The sequence below is a fragment of the Prionailurus viverrinus genome, chromosome A2 (assembly GCF_022837055.1).
Source record: "Prionailurus viverrinus isolate Anna chromosome A2, UM_Priviv_1.0, whole genome shotgun sequence".
Lineage (NCBI taxonomy): Eukaryota > Metazoa > Chordata > Mammalia > Carnivora > Felidae > Prionailurus > Prionailurus viverrinus.
In genome coordinates, this window is record NC_062562.1 from 151,012,484 (window position 1) to 151,028,904 (window position 16,421).

The 16,421-nt window shown below is 40.7% G+C and overlaps 1 protein-coding gene across 9 annotated transcripts in view; it reads left to right on the plus strand.

The window, feature by feature from the left end:
• CALD1 (caldesmon 1) overlaps positions 1–16,421 on the plus strand; it is a 211,158-nt gene that overhangs the window by 81,089 nt on the left and 113,648 nt on the right. For all 9 annotated transcript variants that reach the window (XM_047831711.1, XM_047831727.1, XM_047831703.1 and 6 more), the window contains one exon: positions 6,364–6,457. The gene's annotated coding sequence lies outside the window, so the exon portion shown is untranslated. The remainder of the gene's footprint in view (positions 1–6,363; positions 6,458–16,421) is intronic.

Consider the following 16,421-nt stretch of genomic DNA (forward strand, 5'->3'; position numbering starts at 1 on the left):
GAAGTGCCTATCAAAGTCTTTACCCATTTTACTAATAGGTCATCTATCTTTTTCTTCTTGGTTTATGGGAATTCTTTATATATTCTGGATACAAGTCCTTTGTCAGATATATGTAATGGTAATTTTTTCACTCTCTTTATGGTTCTTAATTTCAGTGTGACATTTATCAATTTTATTTCTTTATGGTTAGTGATTTACAAAATCTTTACCTGTCTCAAGAACATGATGTATCTTCTACTTTTTTTCTGAAAGCTTATATGTATCAGCTTTTACATTGAGATCCACACTCAATCTGGAACTTTTGGGGGTGGAGGATATGGTGTTAAACAGAAGTCAAGACTTAGTTTTCGTTTTTTCCATATGCATATCCAGTTGAAGTCCTGGATGATATTGTTTTCCTCCAGAGAGGGTTACCCATGTTCTGGTAGTTTGATAGATTGGGAAGTTCACTTTAGTTTAATTAGGGCTGAGATGAGTTTGTATCACTCCATGGACCTTCAGTCTGCCCCCTCTTCATGGATGAATTCTCCAAGGGTCCTACTGATATTATATCCCCAGATGCTTTTCTCAAAAGAGTAGAAGAAATGTCATTGTTGGCGACTATGACTCCTCCAAGTTTTTGGTCATGGGAAGAGCTTTGGAGTCCACCAAATCTGGGTTGTCATTCCAACTCTGCTACTTACTGACTACGTGATAGTGATTCTGGATCTGTTTCCTTGCTTTCAAGTGGGGATAATAAAAACAGCCAGTTTCACAGTTTACTTTTGAAGATCACATGAGGTAACAGATATCAAGTACCTTGCACGTGGTAGACCTTCAATAAATGATAGATATTATTTTACAACATATTATTATTTCTCTTGGAGCTATAAAATACACTCATCTCCTAGAAATGTTGGGGAAGTGGTAGGAGTGTCTGTGGTCTCTGCAAAGCAATACGCTTCTTGGAGCAGCCTGTTTGATGCTGAAAAGGGTGAGCTCAGTTGAGCTTGTTTTATTCACAATCATAACAATGTCATTCACAGATACTGAGACATACACAAGACATTTTTTCCCCTTGTAAGATCATAGAAGTACATACAAACCATCTGAATTGGGGGGAACTTAAAACTCCATTCCCGAAAATTCATGTTGCAGATGAAGGAATTGAGGGGCCTAACGTGGTTAAATGACTTGGTCAAGGTCAGTTCACTCATTAGTATTTATTTAAGTGACTAAATTCCCTAAGATCACATATCTCTTCCCTTCTAAAATACTCCTAGCTCCCATATTCAACTATAAATGAAAAAGAGAGACAATTCACAAGAGACAATTAGTGATGTTTTATTGTTACTGGCTCATTCTGACTAAAACCCATAGATCTATTTTTAAATATTTCATTTTAATTTCCATCCCCACAAATTATGTGACTTCCTGCCAACTAAGACTGAAATAGCTACTTACCATTCCTTTCCCATTCCAAGGATTATGTCCCATAGCTTTTCATTCTTTTATTATTAAGAAATATTCGGCCTTCTCCTCCAATGCACAAGACTGAAAGGAGCTCACATAAACCCACAGAAAGAAACTCTCTTCAAGCTTACCAAGTGAAAGGGGGTACAAGGGTACCTCTGTCACTCTGGGCACTGAATGCAAAGGGGACCATGTGCATCCCTGGCACTCTTCTCTGGGTAGGGACAGATCACCAGCCACCGTCATGCCACTGTCATGATTTCCAACAAAGGCAGCGCTTAGAGGATCATTTTTGGTAAGTCCTCATTCAGCACATCTTTCAACATTGTATACTCTGCCAACAGAGAGATAAAGCCTGAGTCCCATAGGGGGCAAATAACTTGAAAGAGTTTCATGATCACAGAGCACACAGAACTTACAAAAGCCTCCATCTCATGCTGGGATTCTCAAGGGATCCTCCTGGAACACTCTTTCCCTAGATCTTCACATGGGCTGTTCCCTCCTAGAAATGTATTTTCAGCCTAGATGTCTTCTTTTTGGAGAGACCATCTCTCACTATGTGGCCTCCAGTGACCTTCTGGTGGCCCTCTGTCACAGCATGCTGTTTTATTTACTCATTATCAGAAACACCTGTGTTGTTCCTACTACACAGGAACACCAGCTCTGTGAAAGCAGCCCTTGTTCATCTCTGTGTGGCTCAGAGTACCCACTCAGTGAATAAGTGAATGTGGGCATGTATCCTTCCAATACACCCATCAGGCTGGGTCAGCCCTTGAGTTTGAATACTTGCTTCACTTCTTACTAGCTGAGTGAACGGAGGCAAATGACTTAAATAAAACGAACTTCTCAGTGCTTACCCTAAGATAAGAATACATACCTCACTAGGGTGCTATAGCAATCAGATGAGATAGATGTGTACCATGTGCTTGGCACAAGGCCTGGCACTAAGAGTCCTTAATATGTAGTATTTATGAGGCGCCTGGGTGACTCAGTCGGTTAAGCGTCCAACTCTTGATTTCGGTTCAGGTCGTGATCTCACGGATCATGAGTTCAATCCCCACATCGGGCTCTGCCCTGACAGTGCAGAAAATCCCTGCTTGGGATTTTCTCTCTCTCTCTCTCTCTCTCTCTGGCCGTCCCCTGCTTGCACACATGTGTTCTCTCTCTCTCTCTCAAAATAAACTTTAAAACAAAAAGAGAAAAAAAACCATAGTATTTATATGTCCATAATGAAAGCAGAGCATAATATAAAAGTCATGGGAGATTTTTAAATATAAATATTAATATTAATGTTAATGTTAAAATCAAGGGGTACTAATTCAACCACATTTTAAAGGTAAAATTTTAAATTAATTAAAACCTGGTTCTTAATGGCTATACAAAGTTATTCATTTTTTATAAAAGATCCCTAATTTAACCTTTGCAATAACTACTGTTATGATAAATTAACATTTTAGACCTTTCCTTTTGGTATCCTTTTGGAAAATGGCATCTTTCTGTGAATACTTGTGGTAAGAATTTTAAGGTAGAATTGTAATCACTTTTTGCAAATATGTACTGGCGATGATTTTTCATTTGTGTAACCTAGGAAGGTGCTAGTTTCTGTTTCTCATGCTACTGAATGGCTTTAGCTAGTTTTTGAAGTTTTTAAGAAAATCACTACTCTTGGAGGACTACAAGTCTGATTGAGAGGAGATAAATTTCTCCTTTCTTTTTGTTACACCTTGATTCTCCCATAGCACATGCGTTCATATAAAACCCTAATGTCCCCACATGCCTGAGCAGATGGTTCAATCAAAAGAGCAGTAAATAGGACCTGACCGTTCACCACTGACTAGAAAAGGGGTTGTGGAAGGAAGACAGGCTCACTTGCTTAACACAACCCTGTTCTCTCTTCCTTCCCCTCTTCCTTCATCTCAGGTCTTTTCCTTCTTTACCATCCAGTCTAGAATCAGATTTGCCTGCAGAGAATTTTGGCAACTGCCTCTGAGCCAGGCCAGCCAGCATACATGTGTTAGGCACTGAATTAAAAGCTTAAAGGGATCCAGTGAGTACTCATTCACCCAGGAATCTATTTGAAGTTGCAAAGTAACTGAAGGTAGAAAAAGATCTTAAAATAGAGAGTAAGAGCTTCATCAGTTTTGCAGCCCTTGGATTCTAAATTGGAAAATAGAAAGCAAAGTATATCTGAAGACAAACTCTACTTTCATTCACTTCGCCATTCTCTTTATGGTTCCTCTTGAAAGCCTTTCTTTTCTCTTTGTCTCATTAACAAGATAGTTCATGAACATAGACCCAGATACTATAAACCAAAAAAAAAAAAAAAAAATCCCACTGATAGCATTTTCTTTCTCTATTTTTCCTATATTCATTCCTAAATTCAAAAATAAAAAGAGAAGAAAGGAAAACAAACCACAAGAGACTCTTAATGATAGAGAGCAAACTGAGGGTTGATGGAGGAATGTAGGTAGGGGATAGGCTAGAAGGGCGATGGGTACTAAGGAGGGCACTTGTGATGAGCACTGGGTGTAGTATGTAAGTGATGAATCACCGGATTCTTCTTCTGAAACGAATATTGTGCTGTATATTAACTAACTAAAATTTAAATTAAAAATTAATTAATTAAACAAATAGAAATACTGACAGAATTGAAAGGGCAGAAAGGAAAACTGGGCAAATAAATACTGACCCTGCAAGAGGGTTTGGGGAAGATACTGTGAATTATTTTCTCTACCAATTTAAATATCTCTCAGTATGTTCAGTTATAATCCTGGCAAGTAACTCTTGCCTTTTTCTAGTCTCTGATGTCTTTGTTGAAGCCTGAGGGTCAAGGATGGGAGGCCTCTGTGGGGAGGGTACTATAATCTACGTCACATTCCAAGTGTAGGCTTTTTTAAGGTGCGGATTCCTGGACACCTCTCTGGAGTGTCCCATATATATTTTAAAAGCCTCCATGCCTGAAAATTTTGACGTGCAATCAGTCTGAGAAACCTCTTCTAGGGATTCACTACACGATAAGTACCATAAGGCCAAGTACCACAGCTGTTTGTTCTTTTTCATATCCTCGATATGTTCCTGGCACATAGAGGTTCTCCAGCCATGTTTGTGTATAAATTTACTTATAGGAGCACTCTTTGTAATTGATTCTCATCTAAATTCCATCCTCAAGGACTCTGCTAATTATTTAGCAACTGGTTCTCATTCTGGGGGGAAGAAAAATGGAGACTGCCTTAAAAGGTAATGAAAGTTAATATGCACAAAATTTGGCCTATAGTTTCAGGAAACTCACCCATGGATTCCATTCATTCATTCAACAGTCATTTCTTGATATTCTACTGCATGCTGGGAGGGGACCAGGAGCTGTGAGGAACCAGATTATGAAGCAGGCTTAGGCAATCTTTCCAGCTAGGAAATGCCTCACCATTTTATCATCCCCTTCTCTTCAGATTTATAGAAAAGACCTCCAAACTTGGACCCACAATAGAAGAAAAGGAATTTAAATGGGATTGGGAGCTCTTGTCATTTTCTGGCTTTGTAACCCAGAAATGTAATTATATATTTTAGTCCCAACTGGATTTTAGCCTCTAACTGGATTTTAGTCTCCTTAAGATGAGGGCCCACATCCCAGAATGCTGAGCAAGGTACTTTAAATGTATGGCAATACAAAGTAGATGTTTGCACTCAGGACCCGAGACCCCTAGGAAGAGGTGGTAGAGGTTGAGGGAGAGGAGCTAGAGATGGCCTGAGTGGCTGCTCAAGGTTAAGGAAATGGGTGATGGGCAGGAAGGATGGCACTTGTTGGGGTGAGCCCTGGGTGTTATATGTAAGTGATAAATCACTAGCTTCTACTCCTGGAACCAATACTACATTATATGTTAACTAACTTGAATTAAAAAAAAGAAGGAGAAGGAGAGGAGGAAGAGGAAGAGGAAGAAAAAGGAAAGAAGAAGGGGAGGGGGGGAAGGGATGGCTCCTGGGTTTGCTGATGAATTTGTGAGCCCTCAAGGTTCCCTGACTCCTAGTTTGCAAAACAGCCTTCCTCAGATAGACACAAACTTTAAGTAACACACTAAGCAGGTTTTTGTTTTGTTTTTTACTTGTGAAAGCTGAAATGAGAATCTAGGAATCCAAGCCTAGTTTCTAGCAGTGAGATTCCAAGCCCGTCCCTTAACCTCTGTGAGCTTCTGTTTTCTTCCAATGCCAAGTGGCAGAGGGTGGGGTTGGAGGAAGGCAAAGCTATATTCTTAAGGTCCACTTGAGACCCATTACTCTGCTCCATTAAAGGCAAACATTAAAAGCCCAAAGTTGCATTTCATACTCATTAGAAGCCCTTGTTGCATCATGTTGGGGGCAGGCTTAGGGGTGTGACGGTGATTTACTGTCACAGTTGCCATTTCTGTGGTCTTTCTAATGTTTACTATTTACTAATGTGTTTCAAGTGCGGGTTAACTCTAGATTATCTACTAGTACATTTCTATAATTATCTGTAATCCTCCAGACCTTCTTCTTCTACTGATTAGTCAAGTTCCTGACCATCACCGGCAGAAGACTGTGGAGAAAGGTTCTTGAGAGTCTGAAGCTTAGAAGGATTGAGGGTCAGGTTTGGAGAAGGGGTGTCCTTGACTGTGTTCTAAAGCCTTTGTCTCTGATTATTGGCATTTGTAGAATTCCCTGTTTTGTATTTACTATACCACCTTCTCTACCCCATTATCTAGAATAAGTTAGGGGTTGACTCTGGAATAATTGTATTCATATTCTTTAACATACAAGTGCACAGTACCCATTTCTGTCTATGCTTTATTTCCCCTTTAAGGTCCTAACTCATAATAGTACCTGAGGAAGAAATGATATTTTAAATATGTGGTCTACATTAACTAAAATTCATTCTACTTCATCCTACTTTTATACCAGGTGTCATTAAAACGTTTGGAGATCCTTCAACCAAATTCTGCAGGGATTGGTGATCAACTGGAAGGCTCAGAAGTAGACATCTGATCGTTTACCTGTGAGTAGCATTTATGTGATTGACGGGGATGGGGAGGCTCTGCTCCTAGCCTCTCCGCCTGATTTTCTAAATTCTGGCACCTAAAGATGCATTGTGAGAAACCAGTCTTTCTGCTGTTGTCCTCATGGTTTATATACCAATTCATCTGTCAGATTTGGAAAGAATTGTTTTTCTGCTTTATAATTTGATTTTTTTGCGGGACACCTGGGTGACTCAGTTGGTTGGGTGGCTGACTTCAGCTCAGGCCATGGTCTCACGGCTCGAAGGCTTGTGAGATTGAGCCCCACATTGGGCTCTATGCTGACAGCTCAGAGCCTGGAGTCTGCTTCTGATTCTGTGTCTTCCTCTCTCTCTGCCCCTCCCCGCTTGTGCTTGCTCTCTCTCTCTCTCTCTCAAAAATAAATAAATGTTAAAAAATTATAATTTGATTTTTTGCTTTATTTTTTTCCTGCATATGTATCTAAAGCAAAACAGTCCCAGATCAGTAATGAAGTCCTCACTTCCTGCAAAGAATGCTGTTGACTTGAGGGGACAGAGAGGTCATGAGTCAGTCTTCCCCAGTGAATAAGCTCACCTTTGCACAGACACTGGTGATTTCAGGGGCAGTAAGTGCCAGTCACTTCCCATGAACCCTCCTCAGCTGGGAGGAGAAGTTCCACAGGCAGAGGGGTTACTGGGGGGCAGAAAGAGGGGATTGCAGAAGGTAGAGGCTGGAGAAAGTAAGGGAAACTTCACTTGTTCACAGTTTTGCCCAGGGTGGCACCAGTCGGAGGGAAAGTTTTTTGGGAATTCAGTGTGGTTCTCAGGCAATTGTTTTCCGATTCTATCTGTTGCAGCCTGTATTAGTTTGCTCGGGTTGCCATAACAAGCTATCACAGACCAGGTGGCCTAAACAACAGAAATTTCCTCACAGTTCTGGTGAGATGTCCGCAGGTTTGGTTTCTTCTGAAGCCTCTCTACTTGGCTTGCAGATAGCAGTCTTCTCCCCGTGTCTTCACATGCCCGCCTGCAGTGTGCACACGTGTTTGGTGTCTCTCTCCATGTGTCCAACATCTCCTTTTCTGACAGGGACACCAGTCCTACCAGATTAGGGCCCACCTAATCACCTCACCTGAAGTTAATCACCTCTTTAAAAACTTGATCTTCAAACACGGTTACGTTCTGAAGGACTGGGGGTTAGGACTTGAACATATAAATTTGGGGAAACACAATTCAATCCATACCAGCCCATCATCATGTGTTTCTAACATGCTGATTTTTAGTTTATTGCAGATGCACTTCCCTCAGATTCCTCTCTCCTGAACTTCCTCTGCATTGACATCACTTTCAGAGCACTGGTTATTCTGTGATGTGTTATAGCCCTTTATTATGTGGCTCTCATTGTCCAATGACATTGTGTAATTTTTGAAATTGAAGAGTGTGGCTTTTACATCTCTCACAGCAGTAGGAGAAGTTGTGTATATAATAGACATTTAATAATATTGAAAGAATGAATGAATGAGTGAGTGAATAGATGATTAGATGTAACTTCTGAACCTATAATTTATTTGCTTTAAGACTATCTCCCAGTGATGATTATTAGTGCCCTTTACCACATTTGCTGCCCTTTACCACAACAGGTAGAAATAAGTCAAGACAGGAGAGGGGCTGAAAGAAAAATATGATTAGCTGACATCAGGAGAATTACCTCTCTCCTCAAAAAGGTAGGAGACAATAAATAGCATGAGCCTGCCCCAGATCCATCACTCTTCCATGAGAACGTTGTTCCAGGAGACAAGAGGGAAGGCCAGTGAGCTTCGATGGGGATATACTGAGTGTGAGGACTTAAGGGACATCAAGGGTATAGTCCACCTGAAGCTCAGGTGAGAGCTGGAGACAGATGTTTTCAGTCATAATCTTTACTTAGGAATTAGAACCATGGCAGTGGATGAGGTCATCCAGAGAGATTGTGTGGAGAGAGAGGAGCAGTGTTTCCAAAATGCCACCAGAAATTGGTGTGTAGAAGGCTTTCCTGGTAAATAACAGAGGAATCCTCCCATGATAAAGAAATCTACATGCTACTCTTAATGAGGGTTTGTAAGAACAGGTATATTGGGGCGCCTGGGTGGCTTGGTTGGTTAAGCGTCCGACTTCGGCTCAGGTCATGATCTCACGGTCTGTGAGTTTGAGCCCCGCGTTGGGCTCTGTGCTGACAGCTCAGAGCCTGGAACCTGTTTCAGATTCTGTGTCTCCCTCTCTCTCTGCCCCTCCCCTGTTCATTCTCTGTCTCTCTCTGTCTCAAAAATAAATGAATGTTAAAAAAATTAAAAAAAAAAAAAAGAACAGGTATATTAACTCATGTGTATGTCTTTCTTTTTCTCTCTCATTTATTTGGCCCTATTTTATTTCTTATTCTGTCCTTTCCTTTGGGGATATGCCCCCAAACCATTCCCGTGGGGCTTGTCCCATCTAATAAACTGCACCCATGAGCATAGGTTTGACTCCCTAAGTTTCTGCCAAGGGGGCCTCATACATCAACACCTTCCTTTGGAGCCATTTTCTTCATCAGCCAATCAGAGCTGATCAGACTGGACAGTAGGGGAGCCTGTCTCCAAAGAGACAGAAGGTAGATCTTTCTCAGAGACTGGTGCCATTGAACATTATCTTGTCTAGACAGTCAGTAAAGGGCTCAGTAGAGGGGAATGTACATCTTTTGCACTGAACTCCTTCTTTAGTATGTTGATCCCTACTGGTTTCCTCACTCTACCTATGCCCTCCAGGAGGCTTTGGCAATATTTTAGGGTTTCGCAGCCAGGCCAGAATGGAAGCTGGTAGAGTATGGAGGGGCCATGGGTCATGACAGCCATAGCAATCTTCTCTCTGGGTCCCACCAGAAATGTCATTTCTAATGAGGCCATGTTTATCCCAGCACTAGTTTCCTTAGTTTTTCCTGATTTCTGTGACAAATAAAAGAAGGAAAAATATTTATCCATTTATTTTATTTTCTGAAGTATTACTTTTCTTCCTTTAGATTCTCTTTTTGCAATTTTTTTTTTCCTTTTTCTCTCCTTCTCTCTTAGTTCTCTTTCTTTAGCAGAACCTTGATGTTTCCTTGGATTGTCTGGTAACAGTGGAAGAGACCATCTGAGTTCTGGAAACTTCCTCCTTCTTCTCTACAAACCCCACCCATTTTCTCTAGTTAACTGTGAGATGCCAGCTTTCTTCATCTACCCACTTCCACACTTCTGTCTTGGTGTTCTTTGAGTAGCGGAAAATATGCCAATTTTTATGCAGCTGCCTAAAGTATCAGTGACACCTGACAGTGATTTTTTAAATAATATAATTTATTGTCAAATTGGTTTGCATACAGCACCCAGTGCTTACCCCAACAAGTGCCCTCCTCAATGCCCATCACCCACTTTCCCCTCCCCAACCCCTATCAACCCTCAGTTTGTTCTCAGTATCCAAGAGTCTCTTATGGTTTGCCCCAGTGATTTTTACTCAAATTGCTGTTTACCTCAGATGAGAAAGGAGAAATTTTGTAGTCAAGAGAAAATGGCTCTACAATCCATGAATGGCCTAGATGGGGTGTTCCAAATGAATGGTGGCCAGTGGCCAGCATAGGTGCCTCTCAACTGTGTTTCATTAATTTCAGTCAGCTACAAGGTTTGGAGAGAAAGATGATTTTCCTATGAGCATGTAAAAGAAGTGCTTTGAGTTGTAAGTCTTTGCCCTTGTTTAAGAAAAGCATAAATGGGAGATTTTATAACCACAGTGGGCCAATATTTTTGGAGTCCGTTGAAGCTCCAGATGGAGTGGAAAGAGAAGTTTTTTTCTTCCTCTTTTCTTGAGTTTTACAGAACAAGTCTCCCTGGACACCTTTAATAAAGTGCTCAGTCTCTTTTTTAGTTCAAGTGTGCCCAAACTTGCTATCACAGGATCTGAAGGAGTCTTTCTTACACTAAGAATCCTCTCTCTAGATTTCTGGTAGGGGTTGTAGAACCAGCCTCATATGTGAAAATGTCTTGAATCCACTCCTTCCTCAAGAGTCTCACCTTCAAGAGCCCACACTCAAGTCCTTGTCATATGGTATAGGATGAAAATATGCAGTGAGCCCAAGTTTGGTTAGGGATTGAGGGAACAGGAGGAACACAGATTCCCATAGTCTCATCAACGTTCTGGAAACCTTCATGTTAGGAAGGGCAAGAGGACATTCCAGCATCACCATATGCGGATTTTGTAACTTTGGCCAAATGATGGAGTTTTCCTGGTCAGAGAATTGCACCTGGCTTTAAGAGGTGCCTCTGTGGAAGCACATATTCCTGCCTAGCACAGCTATTGACAGAGGAGCTTGGGCCAGGGTGGACAAGCCAAGATGAGGGCCACAGAGGGCAAGGGAGAAAAATAGTGGTGCCAGGAGTACTTTCTAGAAGAAAGGTTCTTCTAGAACTCCTCTCCAGACTATTGTCTAATAGTCATGAATAAAGAGATAAAGAATGATTGTGCTATTTAATAGTTTTCAATGGAAATAAGCAAAAGTCCTGAGGCTTACCTGAGGCTCCAAGAATGATTGGATTTCTACAGTCCAAGGACACAGATTCAGCTGCTTCTGAACTCTACTTTGGGATGTTTAACAACACGAAGTAGTGAACGTCTTGCACTCTGTGCAGCCATACTCCAATAGGATTTAAGTAGAACAAGCACGCGGTCTGAGGGGGGGAAATCTGAAACAAGTTTCCTTCCTACCATTCTCTGTATCCCAGGTCCAATTTAATGCCAAATTAAATCTAGATTTTTTTAAAATCGACTTTCACTAAGGAAAGGGCAGAGCTGCATTCCCTGAAACAGATATTTTAGGCCAAAATTATTACTTGGGCCTTTTTTCCTCCTCCTTTCTGCTAATTCAAAACAAAATGTCTGTCATTCACTCTAACACCAGCTTTTAAGAGCTGGAGACAAATGGAGTCTGAATATTCACGCCAATGTGGTACAAATGAGCTGTGATTTCAGGATGCTGGCTGTTTCTCTGACAGGAGAAAAGAGCGGTTGACTAGTTTAATATCTTTGGCTGAAAACACTTTGTTTTAAAGGGATGGAGAAGGCCAACATTAATATTGAGTCCTGTTATTTAATGACCGAATAGGATATATCATGGAATGAGGCATCCTGTGTCTGGGGAAAGTGTGTTTATCATACCCAGAGGGAGTGATTACAAATGTAGGGTGGGACTGAAGGAAGGAGTTCTTCTAAAAGCATTTTCTCCAAGTTCTTAAGAATTCCTCCCATAAGTAGATATGCCTATAATTGTGAATCTGATTCCCTCTAGACTTAGACAATTTATAAACATAAAGACATTTGTTATAATGAGACCATCTAATTACCTCCCTCAGAATGCTGGCTAATGGTTTAGAAATAAAAGATGCAGTTGCAAGTTGAGGTTTAAGGTTGGGGGGGGAGGGAGCTTGTGATGACCATTAGCACCATCTGTCCTTTTTCTCGTTCCTCGAACATACATCTTCAGTCACTCATGAATTTACTGTTTCTATAGTATAGTGAATTGAACACTCTCCATCTCAGGTGCTAGAATAGGGCTACATTAGCAATTCTAGCATTCCTTCATTCTCTCCTATAAATTGGACTATTTTTTTATATTCAATGCAATAGACAATTTGGTGAGTCCAATAATATGTTCATTGACGTACATTAGGATTTCCAGTACTTTTATTTGTTTTTCGTTGGCCTCATCTTGGCAAAGAGTCATAACATTTTAAATTTCTCTGCCCTCTCATCCACCCATCATACTTAATTATGCAGTTTAGCAACGTGCTGGCTATATCTGTAATTCTACTTTTTTGCAAACTGCTTCGAAGAATAATTGTATAACTGCTCCTGGTATTCTTTGTTTCTTCAATTCTGGTTTTCAGGAAGCATTTTTTTAAAGGGGGACATAATTGTAGTTTCAAAGCAATTGAAAATTAAGAATAAACTTAAGGTGCTGTGACATTTTGATGGAATGCTCAGAAGAACCCGAGGTGAGAAACCCAAAGTGGATTTGCCATGAAACCAGTGGAGCTGAAGTGGCAGGGCCCCTCCCAGGGATCATGTCTCTGCCACGACCCCTGCTGAACTTTTTACATTTAATATTCTCTTCCTTTTTTAAATGTTTATTTCTTTTTTTTTCTTTTTTTTTTTTTTTTTTTTTTTTGAGAGCGAGAGAGAGGCAGAGAGAGAGAGGGAGACAGAGAATCCCAAGCAGGCTCCATGCTGTCAGTGCAGAGCCCGACACAGGGCTTGAACCTATGAACCACGAGATCGTGACCTGAACTGAAATCCAGTGTCAGATGCTTAACCAACTGAGCCACCCAGGCGCCCCAGTACTAAAGAAGGCCTCCCAAATAATCTTCAGATCCCACAAACTTGGCTCTGCCCTGAGACTGATGCAAACTGATAAAGTTAGATGACTGACCTTCATGTCTAATTAAATTTTAAAAAGCAAAGAAATAGTCAAAGTGTGAAGTACTATGTTTTAGTTTTTAAGACTTTAGAATGAATTCAACTTATTTCCTGAAGCAAACCCCACTTAAATGAAGTAATAAATCAGTTTGCCAAAACACAAATGAACATAAACAAGAGATTCATTTTTACTTCATTAATAAACATCAAATGTGAGCCTGCCTAACGTGGAGCAGGCCAAATCCTCTGGACAGGAAACCTCTCCTACTGAGGGGCATTTGTACAGTCAATCACGTGATCATTTCATCTTCAAGGTTGTTGCCACGGTCTACCTTGTATTATCCATTTACAGGTCTTTTGAGATGGAGCATTGTTCTGTGATTAGAAGCACAGACTCTGGGGCCAGGCTAGCTCTACCATTTACTAGCTCTGTGACCTTGGACACATGACTCAGCTTCTCTGGTCCTATCTTTTTATCTATAAAATGGAGACAATATGGATTGTTAGAAAGATTTAAGTTGATATTTATAAAGTTCTGAGAACTGTGCTTGGTACATAGTACATGCTATATAACCACGGGCTAAGTAAATAAACTTCTCCATGTGGACTGTAATTTTGTATGGGTTCATTTGTGGGTTCACTCTTGACCCTAATGAATGACTCTATAAATCAGGGGTCACAAAGTGCCAAACTGAAACCCATATAGACCTGCAAATGTGCTTCCCTTGCCCAGCATGGATTTTGTTTTTAACTTGATTTTGAATGCTCTTAATGTATGCATTCTCCGTTTTCCTATGGGCCACCACTCCCCAAATATTCACCTCTTTGGTTCTTCAAAGCATTTGAGTTTGTCATCCCTGGTATAAATGAGTGAACACATCATAGGTGAAGACTCCTACTGTTAGTGGCAGTTTTATGGCTTATGGGGCCAATGAGCCACTTCTGCTCCCTGGGGCCCTACCTGCAAACAGGGTTCTGATTAACCTACCTATCCCTATTGCTATATTAGAAGTCACAGAAGGAAAATAAGATATATAAGTTGAGTAAGCCCCTGCGTGAAACATAGATATGTACTACCTAATGTCAGAAGATCACTTTCATTATGGACTGTGTTGACCAAGGCTACAGCAGTCATGACAAACTAGGGTATGCTGGGGTCAGGACTCAGAATCTCCATGACTTAAACAAGGGTTTGATACTTATGCTTTCTGTCTAACCCTGGATAGGCAGAGGTTTCCAGTCCACCATTTTGTCATCCTTACTTGGGGCCCCCAGCTGGCAAGCTACTCTCTAGAAACATTGTTGGTTACTATGGTAGAGAGAAAAAGAGGTCCCTAAAGGGTCTCACATCAAAAATTAAATGGACTACCTTAGAAGTGACATGACACTTGTGCTCACAACTCAATGGCCAAAACTAGTCACTTAGCCTCATCTGACCACAAGGAAGCCAGAAAGTACAGATCTATAAAACAGGAACATCAGGCAAACATCACTTACGGCCGTAGCCTGTGGCATTATTTGGAGCTTGGATTTTCAGGTCAGAAGTCTTTCAATAAACTTAATTCAGCAAATACTCCCTTGCATCTACAAAGGCATAGCAAGCTACCCAGAACTGTGAGCAGATTTCAAAGGAGATGTAGACCCAACATTGAGCAGCTTTAGACTTGCTCAAGAGAAAGAGAGTTATAAGAAATCTGAACAACAAAGCCATATAGGATTGATCACCAAAAAGAACAGTACCAACAATATTGCAAAAGTTGAATGCGAAGATGTTTCTGGAATAAAGATAGGACTGAGCTAGACTCTAGAAAAATACATGGATTTGTAGAAGTGGAAGGCACTACAGGTAATGAGAGAGAGGAGGCAGAGACAAAGGCCCAGAGGCAGAAACAAGGACTACATTTTTGCAGAACTGAGGCCTGTGGCCCAGCTGTGAGTTGTGTTTACTTGTCAGCAATCATTTGATGGATTCAGTGAAGCCACTTCATGCAGGGCCCCTGAAAGGTACAGAGACTCAGGATGGTGTCGTGTGGGAGGAAGATCATTGTTCCTCACTAACCCCCTCCAAAACCAAGGCATTTACGCCTCCCCGTCATTAGCGCTCAGCTGCTTATTCCCCAAACCAGTAGTCCTACAGGCCCAACAGCTTCCCAGACCCACAGGCCATCACTGATTGGAGACAGTAGTACACCTTGGGTTGCTCCTGTTTCCAATTGAAGGCATCTTTGATTGCTTCTCCTAACAAAGAATATTCCAAGTTCAAGTGAAATAGCCTCTCATTGCTGGGGTCAGTTCAGCCTTTCTGCTGTGTAACATCTGTTTTTGAAATTCGGCTGAGACCCTGACTTAAATCCATTTAACTTAAAAAGCAGCAATAGAACATCCTGTTTTCATGAATGTCCAGGGGCTGTATGTCAACAAATAAAAGGTCTGTTTGGGGGTATTCAAAGGGGAAAAGCTGGTTGTGAGATGTTCTGCCACTGGGGTAAATTTATTATGGACTGTTCGTTTCTTGGAATCATGAACCAAAGTTTGAAAAAACAAAGTGGACCAGCTTCATTTCAGTCAACAAATTTTGGCTTAATAGTGGGTGGGAAACATGCTTTTCTTGTCAGAAGTTCACTGAGCTGGATGGTTTCCAGAAAGATGCCCTCATTCATGCCTCCTACTTTAGCCATGTGAAGTTAATATCTTAAGTGGATTCTGTTTGTCTGTATAAATTGTGGTAGACAGCAGCTGATATGTCCTTAGTTTTCTATTACGTACACAGGACCTGAGGTGTGAAAGAAGGGGTAAGAATAATTCACCATCCCTCAAACCTGACTACCTACTTTACTCCTCACCCACTTCTTTAAGAGAGACAAGTAGAGAAAAGTTTGATTTATCAGCAACTGGAAGAGTGAGTGTCTGGAACAAAACAGATGTCTATATATATATATATATATATATATATATATATATATATATGTATTTGTTTAATGAATATAAACTCTGATCTTATAAACTCATGTTCTCTTTATGAATGCATGTCTCTATGTGTATTAATATCATTCCTGTTTGAAAAAGCTGTTACTGCCTATATCCTATTCTAGCCCAAAGAAAAGCATTAGGTCACTTCTGTAGTTCTCTCTTGGAACAGTGTTTTTCCTTTCTAACCCTTATCCCAATTTGTATTTTCTTTATTTATTGCCTGTCTCCACTCTCAGATTATAAGCCCAGAGAGGGCAGAATAGTTGCATTGACAGCTTACATGCCATACCAAGCAAAGTGGTTAGTATGTGAATATTACTTCACAATATTTGTTGAACGTTTTTACTGAAGTTTTCATTGTAATGATGATTGTAGAGCCTTAACCCCTCTTGATTATGTGTGAATTTATTCACAGTGAAGAAGACAACAGGGCTTATAATGCAATTGAATATTCAGAGACCTTTTTGTATGATGCTACACTCACACTCATTTGACCCTACACTCTATTGAGGGTCATGGTGGAGTGGGTTAGTCTAACCATCTCTATTTTCTCAACTTAAAC